General features: G+C 39.5%; 1 long non-coding RNA gene across 5 annotated transcripts in view; it reads right to left on the reverse strand.

The window, feature by feature from the left end:
• LOC134148969 (uncharacterized) overlaps nt 1-23,083 on the reverse strand; it is a 206,160-nt gene that overhangs the window by 177,604 nt on the left and 5,473 nt on the right. The gene's annotated exons all lie outside the window — the stretch shown is intronic.

The raw sequence follows: 23,083 nt of genomic DNA on the forward strand, positions 1-23,083 counted from the left end.
GAACTGAGCTCCTGTGGAGCCAATGGATTCAAACTGCCGTGGTGTAAAGACAAAAACAAACAAATAGATCACCCAACCTATGAAAAATGATATACACAACACAGAAATAGCTGTTTGATACACGTTAGCTTTTTTCTTCACTCTAAATACGATATTATTTCACCTAATTAGAGAACTAAAAGAAAACACTTTTCAAGACAGATTATAGTAAAACCACAAATTCTGTAAATTCCTTCAATCTTTTCAATTCATTCAATCATTTACTTATTTTACAGCAAAATCATCAGTGATTCACTTCTTACCCTGTTACCAGAACAGAGATATCTAATGCCCTAGCGTGACAAATAATAAAGAGAACATTTTAGAACATTTTAAAGATTTGCCTTCTTATGAGAGTCCTGTTTTCATCTGCTCTTAGGACAAGAATTGCCTTGGTATAAGTTTAACTTAAAAAACATAAAAAGAACCCAAGTCCAACAAGCTTAGTTCTCCATTTATAAGCAGTGTTTCATATGCTTTTCTTTAAACAGAGTTGTTTGATCCACTGGGGTATGCATGCAAAATCGTGACATCAAGCAAATGTCTGTAAAAGGAAAGGTGTGATTTTTAAAAAACTAATAACAATAACCACAGTGGTCTCTCCATTTTTTTTATGGACAGGAGTGTCCTTGCAAAGCCAGAAGGGATTATGCCAGACCTTAACATGGCCCAGTATTTTAAGTATTTTAAAAATAGCTGCTTCTCCAGATGCTTAACAGACTTGAAGAGCTTTTTGAAATCAATGTTTTTCTCCTTGATAAAGCCTTCTGAAATTACCCTATGAAGATATCTCAAGATATCTGAGTATTTATCTCAAGGTAAATACTGAGAAACAAAGAACACCGAGCAACTTCTCCATTTTATTAGCTTCTAGATTCCAAATAAGTATGTTCTTACCACAGGTCACAGCAGCCAAAAAAATAAAAGAAATGTACATTTGCCCTCTCTGGCCCATAGAGTTGCTAACTCGTAATACAGGAACTGCACATAGAAATTTGGTGTTCTGCAGTGCAAAGGTATTTGTTCTGGTAAGAAAAGGTGAGAGTCTACAGTAGGCTTCTGATGCTGGGGCGGTGGTCAGTTTTCACACGGAGCCCAAGGGCCAGGCACAAGTCTACCTCAGTCCTTGGCAGTCAGGTACCACAGATTTTTCCATATATCAAGAAAACTTTGACTCCTTTATCGTTTGGGGCCAACTCAGCTTTGAGCTTCTCATGATCTACGCTTATCCTTGCTATGTACATTTTTCTCCCAGGTATGTTATTTCCATTTCACGTAACTTACTTTTACTATTAGTTTAGCTCTTAGGCTAACTCCTGTTTTTTCCAAGTCTGCTAAAAACTACTAGTCATGTTCCTCTATTGGTTTTCCCAGATCAAAATGTCATCTACACAAACCTTTGTACCTTCTATACCATCAAACATTTGTTGCATTTTGCTTTGATCCCCTCAGGTGTTGAACATAACCCAAAGGGCAGTCTGAGGAAACAGCGTCTCCCAAAGGGGGTGCTGAATGCGCAAGAATGTGCGCTGTATTTTTCTAAGGGCACCTGCCAGAACCCTGCCGACTCATCAAGCATAGAAAAATATTTGCCATCAGCCATCTCTTCCAGATTTTTTTTTTTTTTTTCTTTTTACATAGTTATTTAGTCCATTTGGGTCTATACGTAAGCAAAATGCTCCACAGTGTAGGCCTACCCTGACAGCATGCTGATGGAGAAACAGCAAGCAAGCAGGAAAACTGCTAGGCTCATCTTTCAGTCCTCTCTCTTCAGCAGGAGGGAACGTTGTCCCAGAGCACAACTCAGTAGAGGCTGGGCTGTTTCAGGGCTCTCCTGCTTTCTCCAAAGGTCATCCTTGAGCTCATCCCTAGTTGCTTTAGTTTCTTGCCCTTCTAGGAATCCACTCCCTGAAAATCATGAATCACTGTTTTCCCAGTTATTGGAAATTGTTTACTTGTCAGTTGTTTGGTTGGTTGACTCTATCCTTACTGGTAATAAACCATCAATAACAATATCTAGATTTACCCATTTAACTTTGCTTTCTGGGGCTTTCAACTGTAAGCATGTTTATTCCTGGCTTCACCTTGGATTTGAAATGAAACTGAATGAAGAAATGTCCAATTGACTTTCTGGTCAACAGTCTACTCATTTACTACTGCAACACTTTCTACCATCTTTGTGAAGAATCTCCTGAGATCATACGTTCCCCAGTTTATAATGCCAAAATGTAGGTTCAGAATTAAATTGGACTAGAATAACAAAAACAAAGGGCATAATCTGCACAAAGAACAAAAGTAGCAAAAAGTCATATCAAAATAGAGAAATGGCTCGTAGATGGCTGAGTGACTCAGGAGATCAGGTACTGAAAGGCAACAAGAACAACGACAAAGGAGTGGGAGGTTTATCTGAAGAGAACCAGTTAAAGAACGAATACATTAGAGGTCATGGCCTGAAGGCAACAAATCTTAACTGGAAAAGACAACCCATACCACAAGGGAGCTCTTTTTAAGGTCAAATTTGTAGAGACTTTGGTGATAACAGCAAAAGTTTCCAATTCCACTTTGTTAAATAAAGGCTAAGGGAGGTACAAAATGCATTTATTTGCTCCTAGGTTGCATGCAGTACATACAAGCTTTTCAACATGGTTATGATTAGCAGCTTTTCACCTACAACTAATCTTAGCTGGAACCTGGAACTGCAACATGCATCTCTATTCTGGACACAATCTCCAAAGGAGAATCAAGACTATAATATGTTCACAATTGTCTTATTTCTGAAACATCTATATTTTCCTTGGATGTTAAGAGACATGTATTTTCTTTTACAGGCAAATGTATGACATATGGCCCAGTTTTTCCCTTCAGAAAAGGCATAATGCCATCACTGAGCCATGATTGCACAGTTGTTAAACAGCAGGGATTATCGGGCAGGACAATATTAAGTGGTATTTAACAGCAAGACCAAAGTTCCTTGTCAAATGCTTGACTTAGTGTTCCTTGATTGTTAGCATCCCAGCAATGAGACCTTTTGCACTGAACCATTTTTCATTTTGACAACAAACTACCGCAGCTATCCAATGTTGCCTTGCTGGAGCTGACAGCAAAGTATTTTTGTGGCAGAAATATTACTACATAGTGGGGTTCAGGGCTGGAGGATAGACGGTTTTATCCCTTTCCTTTCAGAGTGCAATGGCATTCCAAGCAGTAGGTGTCCTGAGTCACTGCCTGGCTAATGTACTCAGTATGATCCTCTGTCTAGTCATAACAATGGTGAGAAAAAAAAAAAAAAAGTCAAAAAAGAAAATCAAACACTTGATATAATTGTTTAAATTACAGATTACCTTCTTTTTAGATGCATCTTAATGAAGATGTGTGGTAGGAAACAAAGGGACAGGGAAGCCAGGTTGAATTACCAATTTAGGGGCAAATTTCTAAAAGTTTTTTAAAGAATTTGAAGTGCCTTTAAACCTCCACGAAAGCTGTTTTATTAAAGCACTAAAACCAAGAGTGCTTATGAAAGTTATGGTATGATGGGAGCAAAAGGCAGGAAATAAAGGGAAAAAAGGAGAGAACTTAATGAAGGTTTATAATCTTCAAGGGAATATGGACTTCAAGACAGTAAATCTAATTGAATGGTCCCACATTCTAATGTCAAAAGCTGGCATCTTATGCCAGCAAATTTTATATTTTCAGTTAAGAAATCTTGTTTTAAAACCAGCTATTTATACCGTTAAAAGACAAGATGTGATAGTTGGAGCGCGCTAAAGACTACGTTATTTCCAGGGGTCTTTCCTAATGACAGATTTATTGGGGAGTTTATCACTACTTTTCCCTCCTTTTCTTTATGTACATACTCCCTCCATTCCTCCACACTGGAAAATTTCCATCAAAAATCATGTAAATTCAATTGTGAGGGACTCTGGAAGCAGAGAGATAAAAGTGTAATATTTCCCATTTCAAAAGAAAAAGGTTAGGAGTTTGCTATTTCTACTTCTTGTATGTATTTTTCTAGTTCCAATATTTATTCTAATTTCCCTTTTCTTCGTGTTTCTCTTCAAAAAGGAAAGCAGTAGCCCATCTTAAATTGACACTTCGAGGTTCATTTTTTAAAGTAATTCCAAGAAGCTTTTTGGAAAAACAGTTGTATTAATACCAGAATTCAATATAAAGTTCTACTTTTTTTTTGTTCCACCTTCTTTAAAAAGGACTAAACCTGCTTGTCCAGAATGTTTATGGCTTTCAGATAGCAGCTGATGCCCATTCAAACCTTCTGAAAATACAACAAAGATCTTGTGCAAGTCTTGTTAAAGTGAAATGCCAATAAAAGCCCTTTTCTCCTCTATAATACAAGACCGTTTTATGTTCAGATAAATGCATCTTCAGCAATATTACTGAACATTATTACACTCTCACTGACTTCAGTATACAGTTTGCTATCATTTACCACTGATTGTTGTCTGATTGTTGGTTGGAAATCCCATCTGTACTCTAAGCAAGCTATTTTCTTTGTACTTCTTGAATTACCAAAAAAGATTACAGTGCTGTGCTCAAGTTTGACAGATAACATTACAAGAAGTGCAGAAGGTAAAACGTAATCCAAATACCATTCATCCTTATACAAACTATAATTGATTTATCTTTTCATTCTGCAGGATCATCATTGCATATATCAGTGAAATTTTCTGAAAATTTAACCAAATACATATAGAATGGAAAAAATATCCCATATTCTGAACAACGAAAAAGAGGATGGAAATTTTCAACTGCCCTAAGAATATTTTGAAGCTCAGAAACATAAAACAAATATTTGTTCTGAATGATTAGCTTAGATACCATTACTATTTGCTCTTCTTTTTTCCATCCATCCAACTTAAATACTCTAGTACTTAGTTCTTTAACAAACTTCGCATTAATAGACAAACACTGAAGAAGTTACATAAACCATAAAACTAGTTCATGCAATACATTCATCTCCACTACTGTTTTCAATAAAATAAAGGAAAATCATCATCAATAAATGGACTCAATTGTATTGGGGGGTTTATTGGGGAAATGTTGGGGGGGAAAATAAGGAAAAATAGAGAATTTCAATGTTTTTATGTCCACAAAACGACTCTAGTCTTGGCCTGCTATAACATGACTTGGAATTAAAGTAAAATAATCTGCATGCACTTTAAAGCAGCAACACAGCCTCCTAACTGATAGCTAAAACACAGATTTTTAAAGTAAATTCTATGTGAATTTGTAGTGACTGACCAAATGGACACAGGATCATAATTTTAGCGTTTCATAATATTCCGCATGTGTCTATCTTTTCCTGCTTTCACAAAAGAAGTAATCTTGTCCTTTGCCAGAGCATGTGGCTTCCAAAGTGTAGTTCAGCTGTTATGGGAATTGTATAAAAGTTTGTTCTCACGTAATTAAAACATTTAAAATAAAATAGTTACCCCTGCAATAATCATGCCTTTCTAAAAATGGATTAAAATTAACACCTTTGGTCCAAACATCTGTGAATGTTGTGGCCTTTACTAGGATTCAAACCAGTATCTGAATGCTGTATTTAGTCTCTAATTTCTACAATGAGCAAACCTAAAAATCTGTATCTGGATAACCCTTAAATTACGAATATTTGAGGTCTGGAGCTTGATCAAGTTTGTACACTGTGGCTTGGGCACCATCTGTATTCCCCTCGTGCACATCGTCTCTGCAGATACACTTGCTTTTCGATGCTCATTGCTTTACTCACTGGTGCATGCTCCTAGGAAGACAACTCAGGGAGGCCCACCTGCGTTCCTGTTGAGTCAATCAACGTGATGACCCTTCTGAAAGCTCTTTAAGATGCCTGTTTTCCAGTTCATTTTATCTTTCCCCACAGCTATTCCAACATGTAACTGTCTCAATCTTATGGCAAATCTCCCTAGGTTAGAGGGCGAGAGATGTTCCCTGTGGGAAGGTGCCTAATTAATCACCAAAGAGACAGAGTGCTTCCTGCCTTGCTCCACCCTTGGCAAAGCTCATATCCAAAAGCTGCATGAAGCATCAAGACTTTTAGATCTCTCTACCAGCAATGGCTAAGTTAAAAGTTAAAACAATTCAGATGTGTCTAAAAATGAAAATTGATCTACTGGCATTTCCTTTGGTGGAAGATACTTCAGTGGCTGAGGCAAAAAATAAGACACTGAATTTGTAACTTAGATGCTTTTGGCAAGCCTTCAGCCCCAGACACCTCAGTGCTTTGTCCAAACTAAGAACGCAGAAATACAATACTGCACATGCAATTTTATAGGAATGATGAAAATCCTTCATTTTGCAAGACATTATAGAAGCAAGTACTGTTAATTGGAGCACTCAAAAAAGTGTATGTACACCACTAGACAGAAGTCACCTCCAGCATCTGTCCCAGCAGAGAAGCTGTTGCTTGAATGGGATAGGGAAGGAAACTCATCTGAGGCTGCCAAGGTGATCTCAGCAGAGCAGAGCTAAGATGTGTGTGTGTGTGTGTGGGGGGGGTGACTGGCAGCTGCTGTTTTGGTAGTAAACAACTCATGAACTTGTGAAGCTGTATTTCATTAAGATAATCAATTAATACAGGGGAAAAAAATGTAACAGGAATGAAAGGTGGAGAGCCAACTGTCACAAATCTTGCTCTACTTTACATATAAGCCTAAATCTTCTCCATCTGCAGGCATAAACGTATAACTATAAAAGTTTACTTGTAAGTTAATTCAAGGAAAAATATGGTAACCATTTTAAAATGACTGTTCTATGCATTTCAGATAATACTGATGACATACAAATAGCATCAATCTATGCGTTTGCATTATCGTTACGAATTTGACACGAGCTGAATAGCCATTTAATTAAAATATAATGCTATTTTAGATATAGTACAACATATGGTATAAAGCAGTCATATTCCACAGACCTACCAGTCATCTAGATCGTTTAAAGCATAGATCATTCAGTATATATATGTGCAGTATTATATATACACACCTCAAACTTTTAAGATATACGTGGAAAACGTATTACTTCATGAGCACCCTAACAACTGTTGTACCAATACACCTTCTTCTTAGGATTGCCTCAGGATAGCATAGAGCTTTCATAACTTTAACAGTCTTTGGTTGGAAAAAAAAAAGATCAAGAAGGAGGGTTACGTTCAGCAAGAGATCCATGAGCATTAGCAAAACAGATGATCCATAAATCTGTGAATGTGAGAAGTGCTGCATGATTGCTAGGTCTCTTCTTATATAAATTAAAGGTCAGCATCCACTACAAAAGGGTCTTCTAAACTATTTCTAATACCCATCCCCACCCCTTTTTTTCCCCTGCCTTGCTCCTAAGCCGCAAGTCTGAAGGGTGCTCAGCGTGAGCGTGCCCATGTCAAAATCACTTCACACCCACAGGAAAAAAATTTAATATGATTTGGGCTTTTAAAAGCCTTACCTTGATTTAGTGAGAATATAAAATGGGGCTGTAGTCAATGTGTTGTTTGTATGCATTGCAATAAATACCAAGACCTGGAGGATATCTGCTACCAAGGCAACATAAGTATTAACTCGCATTTAAAAAGCTTCCAAAGAAGCTCTTCTTTGAAGGCAGAGCTTTTAAAACAAGCAAAGCAATGCTTTCTAGCAGCAGACATTCAAAATACATACAAATATACAAGCCCTTTAAACAAACACACTTTCAGGGAGTTTTTTTGCTGAAAGCAATCAGCTACCTCACCGCTACAGCTAGGCGCACTGAATTTTATTGCTTTTCAGGAGACACATATCAATAGCGAAAGCAAAGCAGTTTAGGCTAGGACTCGGCCCTGAAGAGAAAAGCAGAGGGGACACCACTACTCACAGTCATATAGTTCAACATAAACTTGCAACCCACTTTTATTTTCATTTATTAAAGAAGTCTGTTGAGCTGCTCTTGTAATTTCAAATCCATTAGCTCCCCTCCCTCCATCACTTTAAGAAGAGGGAAAAAAAGAAAGAAAAAAAGGGAAAAGAAAGGTAATCACAGATTTTATGGGCTGACAGCTGATGGCTAAGCTACTGGTCTATTGGCTTTGAGTGCAGGATCCATTACAGATACATAAACTATATTTCATCCATAAACTACATTTCAACAGCATTGTAGCTCGCAGACTGTGCAGGAAACAATGGGAGTTGGTTCATCCCCAGGGAAGCTGAAGAAAGGTCTCTTGGAAAGCCGACTGGGGCATAACCGCTAGTATATATTACTTTCCAATGTAATCAGGCTTTAAGCTCAGGGAGACTTTGCCTTCTGATGCAATTGGGAAATCACATCAGAAAAGAGATTAAAGTGCAGGTTCTCAGCCTCTTTTCTCTCCTGCCATTTTGGCTGAAGCAATCTCTCTGGATGACTCGATGTCATATAATATGCTCACCAACTGGCTTAAAAAAATAAGCAGCTTTTGTGTACAATGGGACATGTGTGTACAGACCTGCAAAACCACATAGATGGAAAAACAGCCAGCTATTCTTCAAACCTAAGTGAGTCCTTTCCTCACAAAATCTCCTTAAAGCCCTTTCCAAGTACTATTTAATTTTACAAAACTTTGCAACATATCCCTCTGCAATATCTCTATTTTGCAGCTAGAAAGACTGAAGTATGGGGAAATTAAATGTGTCATCTAAAAGGGATAAGTACACAGCAGGTCTGGGTTGCAGTCTTGACCCGTGAACTCCAACTGAGATCTACAGGTAATCCTCTTCCCATGCAATTTTACAGGTATGAAAATGCAGTAAATAGAAACTCTGAAGTGCTTCCTGTTTTCAAGGAAATAGTTACAACTGTGACTGAGAAAAGGCTCTGATTCTGTTACTGTGATGAATGGGAGATATAGGAATATTTTAATCCATCTCAACAGTTAGCTAGTTTCCCCACAGATTTTCTAGATTTAGCAGCCTTTCACTCTTTCCAATGCAACAGAAGTTGGGATTTTTAATATAGACACATTTTTGCTTCTCTTAAAAAAAGGAAAAAAAAAAATTCTTCAGCCCACTAACTTACTTGAGGGTTGCCCCTAAGGAAGGGCATATAATTCCATTGGCAAAAGGACAGTCTCCCTTTAAGGGTAGCGTTTTCCGAAAAACATGTCCACTGCCTTGTCTCCTGTTGCTTGTGTCTGGGCTTTGATCTCACAGCTTTTCATCCCCGAGGCGGGAGAGACAGCCCTTCATTGCATCCCAAGAACCACGTCTCTTGGAACACATTGTTCCGCATCAAGCGGTTGCAGGGCCGTCTCTCAGCAAGCATCCTTGATCCGTCAAAGCTCGGGGCTCTCAGTTGGCCCGTCTGCTAACAGAACCTGTTAACAGCGAACTCTTGCCATACGGCACAACAGAGATGTTTCACATTCCAGCCTTTGATGGTTTTTGGACCTTAACTGAAAGACATTGTGTCTTCTCTCAGTGTGGAGGGGACTTCACAGGCAAGGGAACAGACTGAAAGAGCAACATCCTCGTCTAACAAATTAAAGGAGGGGAAGTCTTACCCCAAACCATTCGGAAAGAGTTGGAAATGACAGCCTCTCATTTTAAATTGCTTTCCTTCTCTTTTGTTCTTGCTGATCTGTCTCCCCTTTGCAGAAGCATTGTTAGTGGAGAGAAGTGGTAGCTGAAGATAGGAACCAGGAATTCACCGTACACATAGATGTACTACATTTCCTGTATATCACAAGGCATGTTACAGCCTTTACATTTATGTACCTACTTCAAGTAAACCTTTGCAAAACATTGCCTACAGATGTGAAGGAAGCTACATCTTAAAGATGAAAAACAATAAATATGCAACAGGAATAGTTTAAGCAGAAGCAAACCTGTCCCAGGCAGAGGGCTGGATTGGGCGACCTCTAAGTGTTCTTCCAGTGCTATTCTGCATTATTTGTTGATAGCGTCCAGATCACTTGCAAACATAACGCCTGCTTTAAACCTTTTAGGTACATGGCATCCCATGCTTTAAGTTACCCTTTGGGATTGTTACCTGCATTCCATATTCACTAGTGTGAACGAGAAAACAAGACTGATCTATCCTAACAAACGAAATGACTTTAGAAATCTACTGTCACTTGTTATAACAAAAGAGCAAAACAAATAGCTAATTAGGCTGCTAATGACTTGTTTTCTACCCCCTTTCTACCTTGTTTTAAATAAAACCTGATGATGCAAAGTATTCCTTGGCTTCTTGCTCTGTAACCAACTAGCTCTCTGTGGAAAGAGCTTCTTTTTTTATGGCTACATATTAAAAGTAAACCAGCCCATGCCAGGTTTGGATAAAAGACTATTTATTTTCAACCAATTTGATAGCTGCAGTTTTCGGTAATTGAATTTTCTGTGGTCAGAGAAGCAGTAATCTTAGAAACCAAATAAATATTTTTTAATAAAATGGAACACTGAGAAACCCTATAATAATGTCAAATATGTAGCCACTTATGGATGGATAAATATTTTAAGAAATTTACATCTCACCCAATGCTTTAGGCCTTAAGTTTCCCTGGAAATTTCAAACAACACTATTTTATTTTTGGGTAGGGGGAAGGAGAGAGAATGGAGTGTATTTAGATAAAGAGCTAAATACTAACCTTTCAGTTTGATGTAGGTTTTATTTCCAATAATTATGCAGTGGTTGCTGGTTTTATCAAGAAAAGAAAAAACAAAAAACATTTTCTCAAACCTTGCAATTGCACACTCCAATTTACACAATGCAGGTTGTACTGGTTTTGCATGTGCTTGTATCTAAATGACCAACTCTACCAGAAATATCCTGAAAAAGCTCCTCAGATGTGTATGTTACTGCCCTGTTTCTGATGAAGCCTCTTGTCTCCTGATAGTCAAAATATGACATTTCAGTGGGTGCTGGTTCACACTGGTTTGTGTATGTTGGGGCTTACTCAGAACACCTCCAGCAAGCTAAAGAGGGACAAGGAAGGAAGAGAAAGAAAACAAGAGACTTGCTCTTGTCACAGATGTCCACTCAAGAAGTTATAGTTAGAGGTCATAACACAAACCTGAGCATTTCCTTTAGCTTTTGTACAAATGCTTGTATCAGAGGATGATACTGCCCTGCTAAACTACAAGGATGAAAGCATTTATAAGCCGTGCCTCACCGCAGGAGAGAGATTACACTCTTGGAACCCTGGACCTTGGAAAAGCCTAAATTTATGGAACACCTGGACCCAGAGGCCTCTGCTATTCCAAATCCTAGGCCAGTTCTCTGCTGCCACCAGCCAGCAACCACTTTGTAAAATCCCTGGTAACTATCAAGCTCCTTTTCAAACCTGATGTATTTTTATTCTGTTGGGGGTCTCTTGCTCTCAAGAAATATTTTCAATAAAAGTGACAAGTCGTTATGAACTAAATGAGTTTTGATAGTATGCAAAATGGAGATAATTGCAGGGACAGGAATTGCATCCTGCAAGATGCATTTGTGTTCTAGGCCTGCATTTATTGTTCTCTAATGGTGACACCTGCTGGCAAACACACACTCCTGTAACAACTTCTGGAAGAGAATCAACTGCAACATTAGAATTAATGAGCTCAAGTTAATGAGCCCCACTTTCTTCTTTTTCTGCAAAATGATACAAGGGAAAATGGAAAGAACTGGACTTAATCAGTACAAGAAAGTTGGAAGGAACACGCCTGAGAACTTCAAATATGTGAAAGGCTACTATAAATTGGAATAAATTGCTTGTCGTACCCATGGGACAAGACATGTAATAAAGGCTCAATGCAAATATTATTACAACAAGATAGATTCGGGAAAGATTCCCATTTTGCAAAAATTTCCTGACAATGAGGCTAATTCTGTGAAGTCCCTTTCACAGCAATTGGGCATATGGAGCTTCATGGCTTTCAGTTATATTTTTCCTCCTTCTAGCATGCCGGCTTGTCCAAACCTGATTGATCCATTATCCAATTAGACCAGTTCTAGTTCAAATATAATCACCACTTTTCAGTCTGCATTTTTTCCCCCTAAATGTCGATGAAAACTGAAACCCAGGTGGTTTTCAGCATGACACTCTGTGGAAACCAGGTATGAAATTACCTGTTTATTAATGATGTGTCAGGAGAATGACACGCTAACAGCCAGCTCCAACACTGGCAGTGCTAATGTAGAAATAACAAGCATGTATTATATACAATATGCATTCTACTGGACTATAACTTTGCATCCCTAGAGATACAATTGAAACCCGTATGCTTTATCTCAAGATTTCAGTCCCAGAGAGCAAAGATTTGAAAATGGAAGTTAAACACATATGCTGGTCAGTATTTTTCTGTATTGCCTCCTTGGGATTTATGCGCAAGTGAACAATTAGCACCAGATGTGCAAAGTATTAAGATGCCATTAGTTAACGATCCAGGCATGGAAGAGCACTAATGGTGGGATGGTGTTTTGCAAGGACCTATCACATGGCTTAATATTTCAACAAGAACCTCTAGCCTAAGACCTGGCATACAGCTGTAGCATTCTTGGGGTAACATACATGGATTATTTCAGAATAAAAAGTTCAAGTTGTTTCCACAATACAGTCTACCATATCAAACAGAATGGAAATACACTGCATTCACAGTAGATGTCGAAGTAAATCCTGTTCTCTGATGAAAGATCTAAATACATTTGCCGGTGTAACTTATTGTGACATTAGTATTTCCTTCTTTCTTTGTTCTGGAAAAGTCTCGGGTCTTTCAGCATGGAAACAGAAGGGCTAAATTTGACTAAAGGGCATGCCAGCGTAAAGAGTCACTGTGAACAGTTTTACTGCTTCATTTTCATGCTTGGAGAGCTTATCCTCCAAGTTAGTCTCCACAAGTATCCTGTAATACATAGTATCAATAGCAGTTACCAACACTTTTTTCCAGGAAATGGAGGTCTTTGTTATGGAGACTTCATTTTACAATATTTGCCTTATTCAAAAAGGAAAGATGTTTCTGAGCAGATTTGTAGTGCAGCTCTGGGGCATCATGCAGCATTTACACCCTGTTAATCTTATAGCTCTAAATGAAAGATGGAGGCCAAATCCATCCTTCCAATAAATAAACACCATTATTTTGGGTTCTAAGAGCATTGGATTTAAGCCAGTATTCTCCCTCGCTTCACTCTTTGCCTTTCGGAATCTTTGTGGAAATGAGTAACAGTCATCTGTTATTGAGCCCTGGTTATGAAGTATAATCTTTGTATGTGCTGAATAGAAATTTAAAAGGCAAATTTTCACCTCAAAAACATACTTTTCCACAACTAGCCAGAAAACCCGTGCCAGATTCAGCCCATGGGATGCAGGAAAGCGAGAGAGAACAAGCATCCTTGTACACACAAACGCACATTTGAGGTTTAGTAGGCCCCACTTCAAATCCGGAACAAAACAGTTTTCCACACTGAGCAAGGGGGACAGCTTGGAAACTGTTCAGAATCCTGAAGAGGTTCACAAGATGGGCATAATCAGGTACATAAGCTTGCCTACCTGCATCAAAAGCAAAAACAGTCCACCTTCTTGCTTGCCTGTACCTTTATTAAATAAGGGCTATAATGCAATTATGTGACTACATAAGTTTACCTTTTTTCCGAGCTGGTTCCTAGAGTGAACTACTTGTACCTCCTTCAGGGCTGTGAGTGCAGAAAAGCAGAGGATTTAGGCAGGACCTGTTTTGTCCATGCACAGTCAGCATAGCTGGGAGGCTACCCTACCCTGAAGGACATGTACTGACTAGGGGGGGATTGCATAAGACCTCAAATCTTAGGGAACATGTTTCTTGGGTGAACTATTTTTTTTTGATGAACTAGTGAACACCCTGAATCTGCCAGATTTACCTGCTTTAATAGTCCTGGTCATATTAAACCTCAGTCTGAATTGTGGACATGACTCAGTCTGCACATAAGAGCATAAACAGGAGTGACATAAACCTGGGTCTTAAGAGACCCAAGGTCAAAGCTCAAAGGGCAGGTTGCTTGTACTACATAGCTGGAGCAAGATGCTGAGGTTGAGAGGCAAGAGATGGTTTAGATAGCTGATTGAGATATCTTTATCTCAGCTAACCTTCAAGTCCAAGAGCACAGAGTTCGCCTCAGTTTTCTGGCTATATCATCAGTTCTCCCTTCAGCTGATTCTGGAGTTGGAGGGTGGAAGGGAAAGCAGCTACATCACAGCCTTATAAGTCACAATTGTAAGGGTCTAAAGCCATTAGAAGTGGACCTTCATGCCTATCACCATCATCTCACTGCAGACCTCCCTGTTTAAAATTAATTCCCTTCTCCAGCTGTGTATTAAGCATCCTAACATGTCCTCTTTTCTGTTAGGTTCTCTTTCCCCATCTTATAACTCTCAACATCAACTTCAGCTTATTTCATTATTGCCATTCTAAAAATATCAAGAACAGAATCTTTCTTTGCAGCTTTTTAATAATGAAAATCTAGATGTCCCTTCCTGATCTAGAAGGGGGAAGAAATGTTAGATCTGAGATCTGCTCTGAAGGCCTTCTCTACTCTTTACCCCCTTGTGTCCTCAACACAGGGGCTTCTAAGAAAAACAGAAATGTAGCCTTTCTCCCAAAGCATTTCTTCACCCTCTGGTCTTATGTAACAAGTAATTGCTTGAGTTTAGGGTAGCCTGAACGTAAACTGGCATTAATGCAGTGCTGATATGCTAAGACACTAGTGTACTTGATTACCATGCAATTGATCCTACAGGCAAGAACCTCTTTCTGTGTGCACATGAGCTCAACGCCCAGATGTGCATGCTATAGAATTAGTAAGTGTTTTTCATTATGCTCTCTGAACAGAAATGATGGCTGTTTGTGGCAATCCCCTTAGGGAAAAGCTTTTCTACCAGTTCCCCTGAAGCGTGCTCTGAATTCAGTTCTATAAAAACAACCCATAATGCTCCTGGAAAGCACACAAAGGATTTTACACTAGTGCTCAGCTGGGCAGTATTGCTAACCAGGTACATATTCCCCTTCCCTGTCCCCTCCGTAAAGATACGGTACATGATAAAGTTTTCACGCACAGGGATGCTAAATATAAATTTGCCCAAAGCCACCCCACATGCAACTTCTACTGTACAGGCACAGATGTAGCAGAAGCATCTGACTGTATGTACAGCTGTGCATAACAGATGCTTTCTCATGTCAGTGATGAGTTGAATGCTTCTTAAATATTTAATTATTCTGTATATATTACTTAATGTCACTTATGTATCTGACTACAGCAATTGCTGAGCCTTGGCCATATCAGTACCGTCGATTAAATAGGCCGCCAGTGAGATTTTGCTATTTCCATTTGCTGAGCTTTTTGGCCTCCTCCAAAACAATAGCATCTATTCCTCAGAGGGAGGAGGCGGATAAAAAAGGAAAAGCCAGCACCCAACTAGTTTTAGTAAGTACAAAAGGAGATTCCATGCCAGAGGAACATGTGGCATTTTTAGTTCACTTTAAATTTCCCCCTTGGCATTTTAAGTCCTGTTAATAAATAAAACAAACTTGTTTCAGAAAACAGATGAGTAAACATCTTTGATGGCTGTGCTCTATTACTGATTCACCTTCCTTCCTTTCACCCACCACCCCAGGCCTCCACTCTCAGACTGAGTATTTTTATCATTAAGGCAACAGTGCTGGGATGTGTTGTGGTAAATATCCAAAAACAAAACATGTGGTGAGGTCAAACAGCATTTCCTCAGCAGCATGGGACCTCACCATTCACTCTCTCCTCAGAACAAAAACCCTTGTATCATAATGCGGAGGAAAAAAGCTGGAGAGAGGTGGAGGAGAGCCAGGCTGGCACCAAAAACATAATTTAGTGTGCAGGTATTTGATTTGATAAAAAAACTGCCTTAATTCAAAAAAAATACATATATGTGTGTATACACACACACACACACATTTATATATAATAGGTTCCTGACAAGGTTGTAATTCATTGAGAGGGGCCAGGCATACATTTTGGGTTTGACATGTCACTCCAAACTAAACCATAGCTGGTTTTACGTGATCCCCTAAGAGGGTAGCATGTTGCAGCTGGCAAAAAAATAAACAAACCTGAGCCCTGTGCTAACAGATTTTTTTTTTTTTTTTTTGATTTATGCCACGAGCAAAGGAAAAACAGTGACATATTTGTGAGTCCAGGTTTCATTTGGCCCCTCAAAAGTTGCAGGAATAGCGTCCTGCCGAGGAGATGGACAGTGCAAAATCTGTAGCAGACAGGCCTGGAAGAAGCAGGATGGGGAAGCAGACAAACAGTAGCTCGAGGCCTCACTTTGCAATAGCATCTCATGGGCGCAACATGCACACACTGCTCCCCCCTCTCCCCCAGGGCAGTCTGTGCCTCTGCAGACGTGCTGCTGAAGAGATCTGGACAAGATTCCTGTGCAGCAGTCAAGCAGGGCTGTTCATTTTCTTTCCCTAAATCCAGGTTCTTGTTTTAAAATTTCTCTGAGTCTTGAGTAATCAGAAAGGTAAAGCCTAAGACTGTATTTTCTGCTCTTGCTTACTTGGGTGAGGTTTTCTTTTTAATTACTGTCTTCAGACACAAAATTCCTCCACTAGACCCTTTTAACAGAGACTCAAATTAGAATTGCTCCAGACAAGCAGGTATTAGTGGAGGGCTAAAGGCACTCTCACTCACTCAATAGCACAGCCTGACACAGCCCTCTACTACCAAGACAGCTAACCCCAGCCTCCCTCCGCATCTAGGTACATTGAAACAGACTGGAATTGCCTGCTCTCCCCCTGGGAGGTGGTTTAATTCAAATCTAGATGCACTTCTCAATGGTCTAAGTGGTGAAACCTTGACAGACTATTCTAAGTTCCCATCCACAGAGACTTGAGTAGGGATTTTCCTGCAGAGATCCATTGGGCAGCAGGTTGTGAAATACGCAGCTCTCCCAGAATCTCCAAAACTTGAGGTCTTTCCTGGAAATTGTTGCTGTCAATACTTGTGGTGCAGGAGGACTGCAAAAGGGTTATTGTAAATATATAGTAGCAGCTTGCCCCTTGTGAAGGGAAGAGACATGAGCTATCTAAACATTTCATTAACGTGGTTTAAGTGCCTCAAGCATCAGCATTACCAGCGCAATGTTACCCTCAGGAAGGTGGGATGATTCCCACTTTACAGGCAAGTCTTGCAGACACAGGGCCAACTGCTTCCGTTTATCCTGATGTGTATAGGAAGCCTGGGGCAGGGTGAGCTGAACCTACAACATTTTATTTCTAATTCATTGCTGGAGCTACCCTCCCTGCACATGGGTGAATCAGAATGATTACCACTTCCCCAAACTCTAATCCACAACCCAGTTAGCTCTGACTGAACACAGAGGCAATGAGGTACATTTCTATTTCCCAATAGTATGTCTACAAATCCTAGGCCCACATCAGAAAGCTACAGATGACCCTTGTGGACAATCACACCACCACACTGGTTCTTTCTTCTTTCCAAGATACTATGTTTCTTGAACTTCACCTTCTCTAAGTGAATCATAATGCCAAACCTGCAGGGACTTCAGTTCCAACTTTGATGAGAAACTAGTTTAAAAAAAAAAAAAAAAAAAAAAAGTACATCACAGAGGGCCATCCAGACTGAAAACAAAACAAATGACACTACTGCCCTGTCACATTTCCTTTAGTATTATTCATCTGTTCATTCAGAAGCAAGGCAGACTTGACAACTTAAAAATAAAAGCTGGATTTCCTATAAGCAGATAATCAGGGGTTTACTGACTTGGGACTAAACCAACTGAGTATTGAACATCTCTTCCATCTTCTATTTTACTGTACGAGAGAAATATTCATCGCATGGAGATTTTAACATGCAGTCAAACATGTTCAGACCTTCCCCAGTATTCTTTTCCCCCGCTAGGGCTGCATAAGACTATAATTCATGTTAAAGTAGAGGTGAGGGAGCCTGGAAACTGTTAAGTGAATTAGACCCTAATCTAATGTCAGTATCACAGCCCCTAGGAACTAAAGAGCACTAAGAATAAGGAAAGTACTTAAAACACAAAACCCCACCCTCTAATTTTGTAATCTTCTCAATTAGCAGATGCAGTATTTCCTTCTGCGCTCGTGGTTTTTATTTGGCTGCTGCACGCTCCTTTAACACTCTTGTTCCATGCTCTGGGCTGTATTGGCAGGCCCCACTTACAAGCAAAAAGCAAGAGGAACAGAATAAGAAAGGTTCAAGGCCTTCAAGGACTAAGAAAAGAATCAAATTCTCGGAGCCTTAGCAAAGACCAGAAAAGACTCCATCTCCAATACAGGCCAAAACTGTGGCCCACTTAAACCTAATTAAGAGATTAAATACCTCTCACCCTCCTAAAAAATATTTTGTCCTCAGTATTACTAAATGCACTGCAGGGAGGATAGCAAAGATAGAAAGAAGGAAAAATTCTCCAACAGTCCCAACCAAAACACACAGCCCTGGCTTTGCTCACGTATAACCCTAGTCCCAACAAAGCCTAGGTGCTGGGGCCATCCCTTTTATAACTAGGGCACGGGATATTATTTAATTCCCCACAGCAAGCCCAGCTCTGTCACGGCACAAATCCCTGCACTCCAGGCAAGGCTCTGTGGTTTCTCCTTGTGTTTTCAGTTTGTTTTTCTTTCCAGTAGGAACATAAAGCTACAGTGTTGGACTTGCAAGTATAGGTGACAAGTAGAGAGTGTCAGACTAGTGTGTTGTTTTTTTACCTTAAACATGTTAAATGTTTTCGCTAGATGCCTAAAATACCAAGCCTTATATGCTTTTGTTTTGTGAAATTATTTTCCCTCCCCTATCCCAGAAGTTTTTAATCAACTGGCTAATTTCAAGCAAATATATCAAAGCAGTGAAGAGCTCAAAGGTGTTTCTAATAAATTTCATGAAACAAGGAATTGGATAGGGAAGACAGCTGTCAAATGCTGAGAAATAACCTCCTCCCTTTTAAATGCATCAGCAAGCACAAAATAGGGAGGAAAAGTGAAGAGGAGATGTTGGAAAGTAGCTTTCATTAATATATCTGCATACAAAACTACTTGTTTATTACTATGAGAATTTCTGCTTCCATCTCACTGCTTCCAAGATCCAGGAACTCAGTCTCAGAAATACATGTGGATTTAGCTTTATATACTCTGCTCCATAAAGTTAATACATGCTTGCAAGATCTGGGCCTGAAATTTGGTATTTTGCTGTATCCCTTTAGAAACAGAACCTAAAGTAACTTTTCATCCCAGCTAGTTTCCACGACAACATCCAAATATAAATGTCTGTAGCACAGCAAAGAAAAAAGTGTGTCAGTGTAACTGTTTTTATGACGAAAGACAGAAATTAGTCAATATTCTTCAGAGCCTTAAATAGGAGGATTTTCTTTTTATAGTTTGTTGCCATACCAACAGGGTGCAATCCTCCCATTTAAAAACAGTGCGCGCACATGCACACATAGACAAACAGATTTTTCCAGCACTTGTCCTCATTGCAGACAAGCACTGATTCACAGAACAGCAGCAGCCTGGGTGCATGTGCCTAAGCTTTATATAATATAAGTCTAATATAACAGTGTGTCAAATGTTTGCTTTGGCGATACTGATTCCTCAAATCCCCTTTTTATACCAATATTTAAAATGGGAAAAGGCTTTAAAAGAATGGGTGAGAATTACAAGTTCAAAGGTTTTATTAGGCTTCCAGCTGAGCACTGCTTATACTAAGAATGGGATTTGAAAAAAAAAAATCAGTGTTTAGGCTGGTTTATTTGGGGTTATTTTCTCTAAGGAGCTGCTACTGCAATTTCATCCGAGTGGGAAGAGCAGCAGGAGGGACAGACAGCAACAACTTATTTTTCTCATGCAAACCCGAGTAATTATGATTACTTACAGATCATAGTGTCTGACCTTCACATAATCCAACTATGACAGCTAAGAAAAAAAATCAGCTCAGCAAAAATGAGATTGACTTCAGCAGGAACAGTCACAACCAAAAATATTATGCTCTTTATACAATATTTAGGAAGTTCTGGAGAAGTATTTTGTGGAAAAACTCCACTTTACAAAACTTCACCCAGTTCAATTTTTAAGCTCAGGGAGATGAGTGTAAAAGCTCTCTGCGTAGGTGAGTGGCTGAGGACAGAGTTGGTCTACCCAGATTTTAAGGTACTTGCATAAGGGACATCTCCCACCCAGAACACAGTTTATGGCATTATTGTGGCACTTTCTCTGAACTAAGTTAACTTATCACTTCAAAGGGTTTATCAGCTCAGGAACAGCTCTGTGCTTGTACAGCAGTGCTGGCTCACATCTAGTTCTTGGAGCATGGGTAGAGCGTTACAGGCTAATAGAAAGAACCCTCAAGGTCACTCTAGGCAGGCTGTTCCTGTGAATGTCCTGTGCACGTCATCTCCTAAATGAGGCTGCTGTTCCCTTGGGAGAAGTCTAGCACTTAGCTGTCTAACGCACTGACTGCAAGTGTCATACTGATGTGCAGTATATGATACCACAGGATCCTGGGGAAAACAGCTGTTTAGGAACAGCCTGTCAGTAGCCAGGCAGCAATCAGACCTGAGTCCAGTCTGCTTTTGGTCTGTGACTGCAACGGAGAAAAGGCTGATGGAGAAGAGGCTGGAGGAACAGAGCTTAGGGTAGCAGGCATCCTGCAAACTTTGGGATCGTGCTTATGATCTGAAATACTTATGAGAGAGAAGGCAGCATCTGCACTAAAGGCATTATTTAGTTCTTGTTTTTGCCACTTTTCTTAAATCCATTGGTTTGAGTATGTTTAACAAAAGTCCACCTCACTGTTACTGAACTCAGCGCTAAGTTTCTGGACAGTTTTTCCTGGACTGCTGTGTTCCAGAATTATGGAACAAAATACACCCCAAGCACCCCTGCAGAAGAACAGGCAGAAGGATTAGTGATCCCTTCCCTACAATAAAAGGCTCTCTTATCTCCCCTAGCTGGAGTTTTGCTTTGCTTTGGACACAGACACTTATGTGCATCACATAGCTTTTCATCTGGGTATTAAGTCTGGAAGCACCAAAAGGAATTGCACTGCTGTAATCATCCATCCTTGTGTGCCAAGAAATTTCATTCTCCCATCCATACCAAAGCAGCCCTCTTTGGAAGACGATAATAAACTAGAGATCATGGACTTTCAGTAAAGAAACTTTCAGTAAAGAGAGTTAATCAAAGAGAAAAAAAGTGGTTAACAGTCATGTTTCACTACAGGATTACAGTGTCAAACCACAGGAAGTTGTCTCTGGTGGTTTGCTGATCTCTGTGGTCTGACTGAACTGAAATTATTAGGAACAGTTAACTTCAGTGCTGGCAGTACTATCATGCGTCTTTCTCCCCACCAGTAACTCTAAGGGCTAGCCTTAGACCCTGATTCTACAGCATTTGGAACACACCTGATCCTACTACCAATGAAGTCAGTAGTGAAATTTCTATTCATTCAGCAATGGAGCATCAGGCTTCCACGCACTGTGATTAACACCCCTGGTTTCATCTGAGTTACCTGTTGAACTGCATGGAGAACATTGCATGCACTCAATAACATGATCTCAGTTTTAGTATATCATTTGATATAGGATGTAGGTCAGTAGGGATGTAAAAAGTTATATGGTGCTCTCAAGCAATATTAAAAAAACAGACTACGTTAATAATCTCTTGCCTTACAACAGCACTTTTCAATGTTAATTCAAATAACTTTACAAAGGACGTTATTCTCATTAATTGGTTTGCAGATAGCAAAACAGCCCCACAAAAGAGGTGCAAAGGCCATGGCCAGAGACAGGGCACACCGAGTCCATGAAGGAAGGAGACAACTTGGAAATTCAACTAGTATTTAATTATTTAAGGGACTGTTTTCTTAACAAGGATCAGAAATGATATTTTGAATATCATTTTAGTATAATACCTTTTTAAATGAAAGGTTTTTGCTGCTACTCTGCACTAAAAGATTACTTTAAAGTACTTTGTCTATCATTTTTGAAGAGGGGAAAAAAATAACAAGCCTGAAAGAGCAAAGATGATGCTTCAAAACCTTCAGCAGAGAAGGAAGTGCTTTCTAGCAAAAGTCATACACTTTTGTCAATGAAACCTTTGTCAGACAGTTCCTCTCCTGCCTCAGCTGCTGCACAGTTAAAGATATAAATGCAACCGAAGACAAAAGAAAAAGAATCCCTGAGAGGAAAAAAAAAAAAGTCATGTTCCAGCAAAGTCCTCTTTTTGCCCTCAGTGTTTATATGAGGGACTGTTATTGATGGTTCTTTTTCCAGCTCCCCTGACTAAGGGAGCACATTCACCTTTTATTTAGCTGAAATGGATTTAAGTCATCCTAGCAATTTGTCTGGCTGCTTTTCACTTCCATAAGGAATTGACAGAATTTGAAGCAATATAGTATGTTAAAATCAAGGCCATGTAAAGAATTACATTTCCTCAGGTTATCTAGAATTTTGTTCTCTTAAAAATACCCCAGAGCTTTGCAGCTTTCGCAGGGAGAGGCTAGCTACCCACAACGGGCATCTGGATCACTCCAAAGCATCAGTGCAAGTTCATTCTTTTAGACCCTCAAGTTCACAAGCCTTACTCCAGACAACTGAAATTTCTGCTCTTCCCAGAGCAGCATGTGGAGTTTCATGGGGGAGTGGGGGGGGGGGTGAAGAAAAACTTTCAATCTGCTCAGGTACTAAAATGATTAGTGGACCTCCATTCTATTTTATAACGTTTCTTGATAAAGGCCTTACGTGCAGTTACCTTGTACAATTTGCTATATCACAAGAGTGCTTACACTTCTCTAGTACTCTTTTTTAGCCCTTCAAAAGTAACATGTGAAGAAATAACCAATTATATTAGGAATGGTCCCTCCTATAGATTTGGTTGGCTCTAATATTACTTGGTCAAATTTCTTCTGATGGCTATTACTCCAGCAAGTTTCCCTTCAATAACAAGTTGCTCTTGACCTCACCACACCTGGAGACTTCACCTTATATTTCACCTCTGACCCATCCCAATATAGTTGACATTTTGCAATTTTCAGCAATTTGTTAGCTTTGTTTTTGTTAGCACTC

The sequence above is a fragment of the Rhea pennata genome, chromosome 19 (genome assembly GCF_028389875.1).
Source record: "Rhea pennata isolate bPtePen1 chromosome 19, bPtePen1.pri, whole genome shotgun sequence".
Lineage (NCBI taxonomy): Eukaryota > Metazoa > Chordata > Aves > Rheiformes > Rheidae > Rhea > Rhea pennata.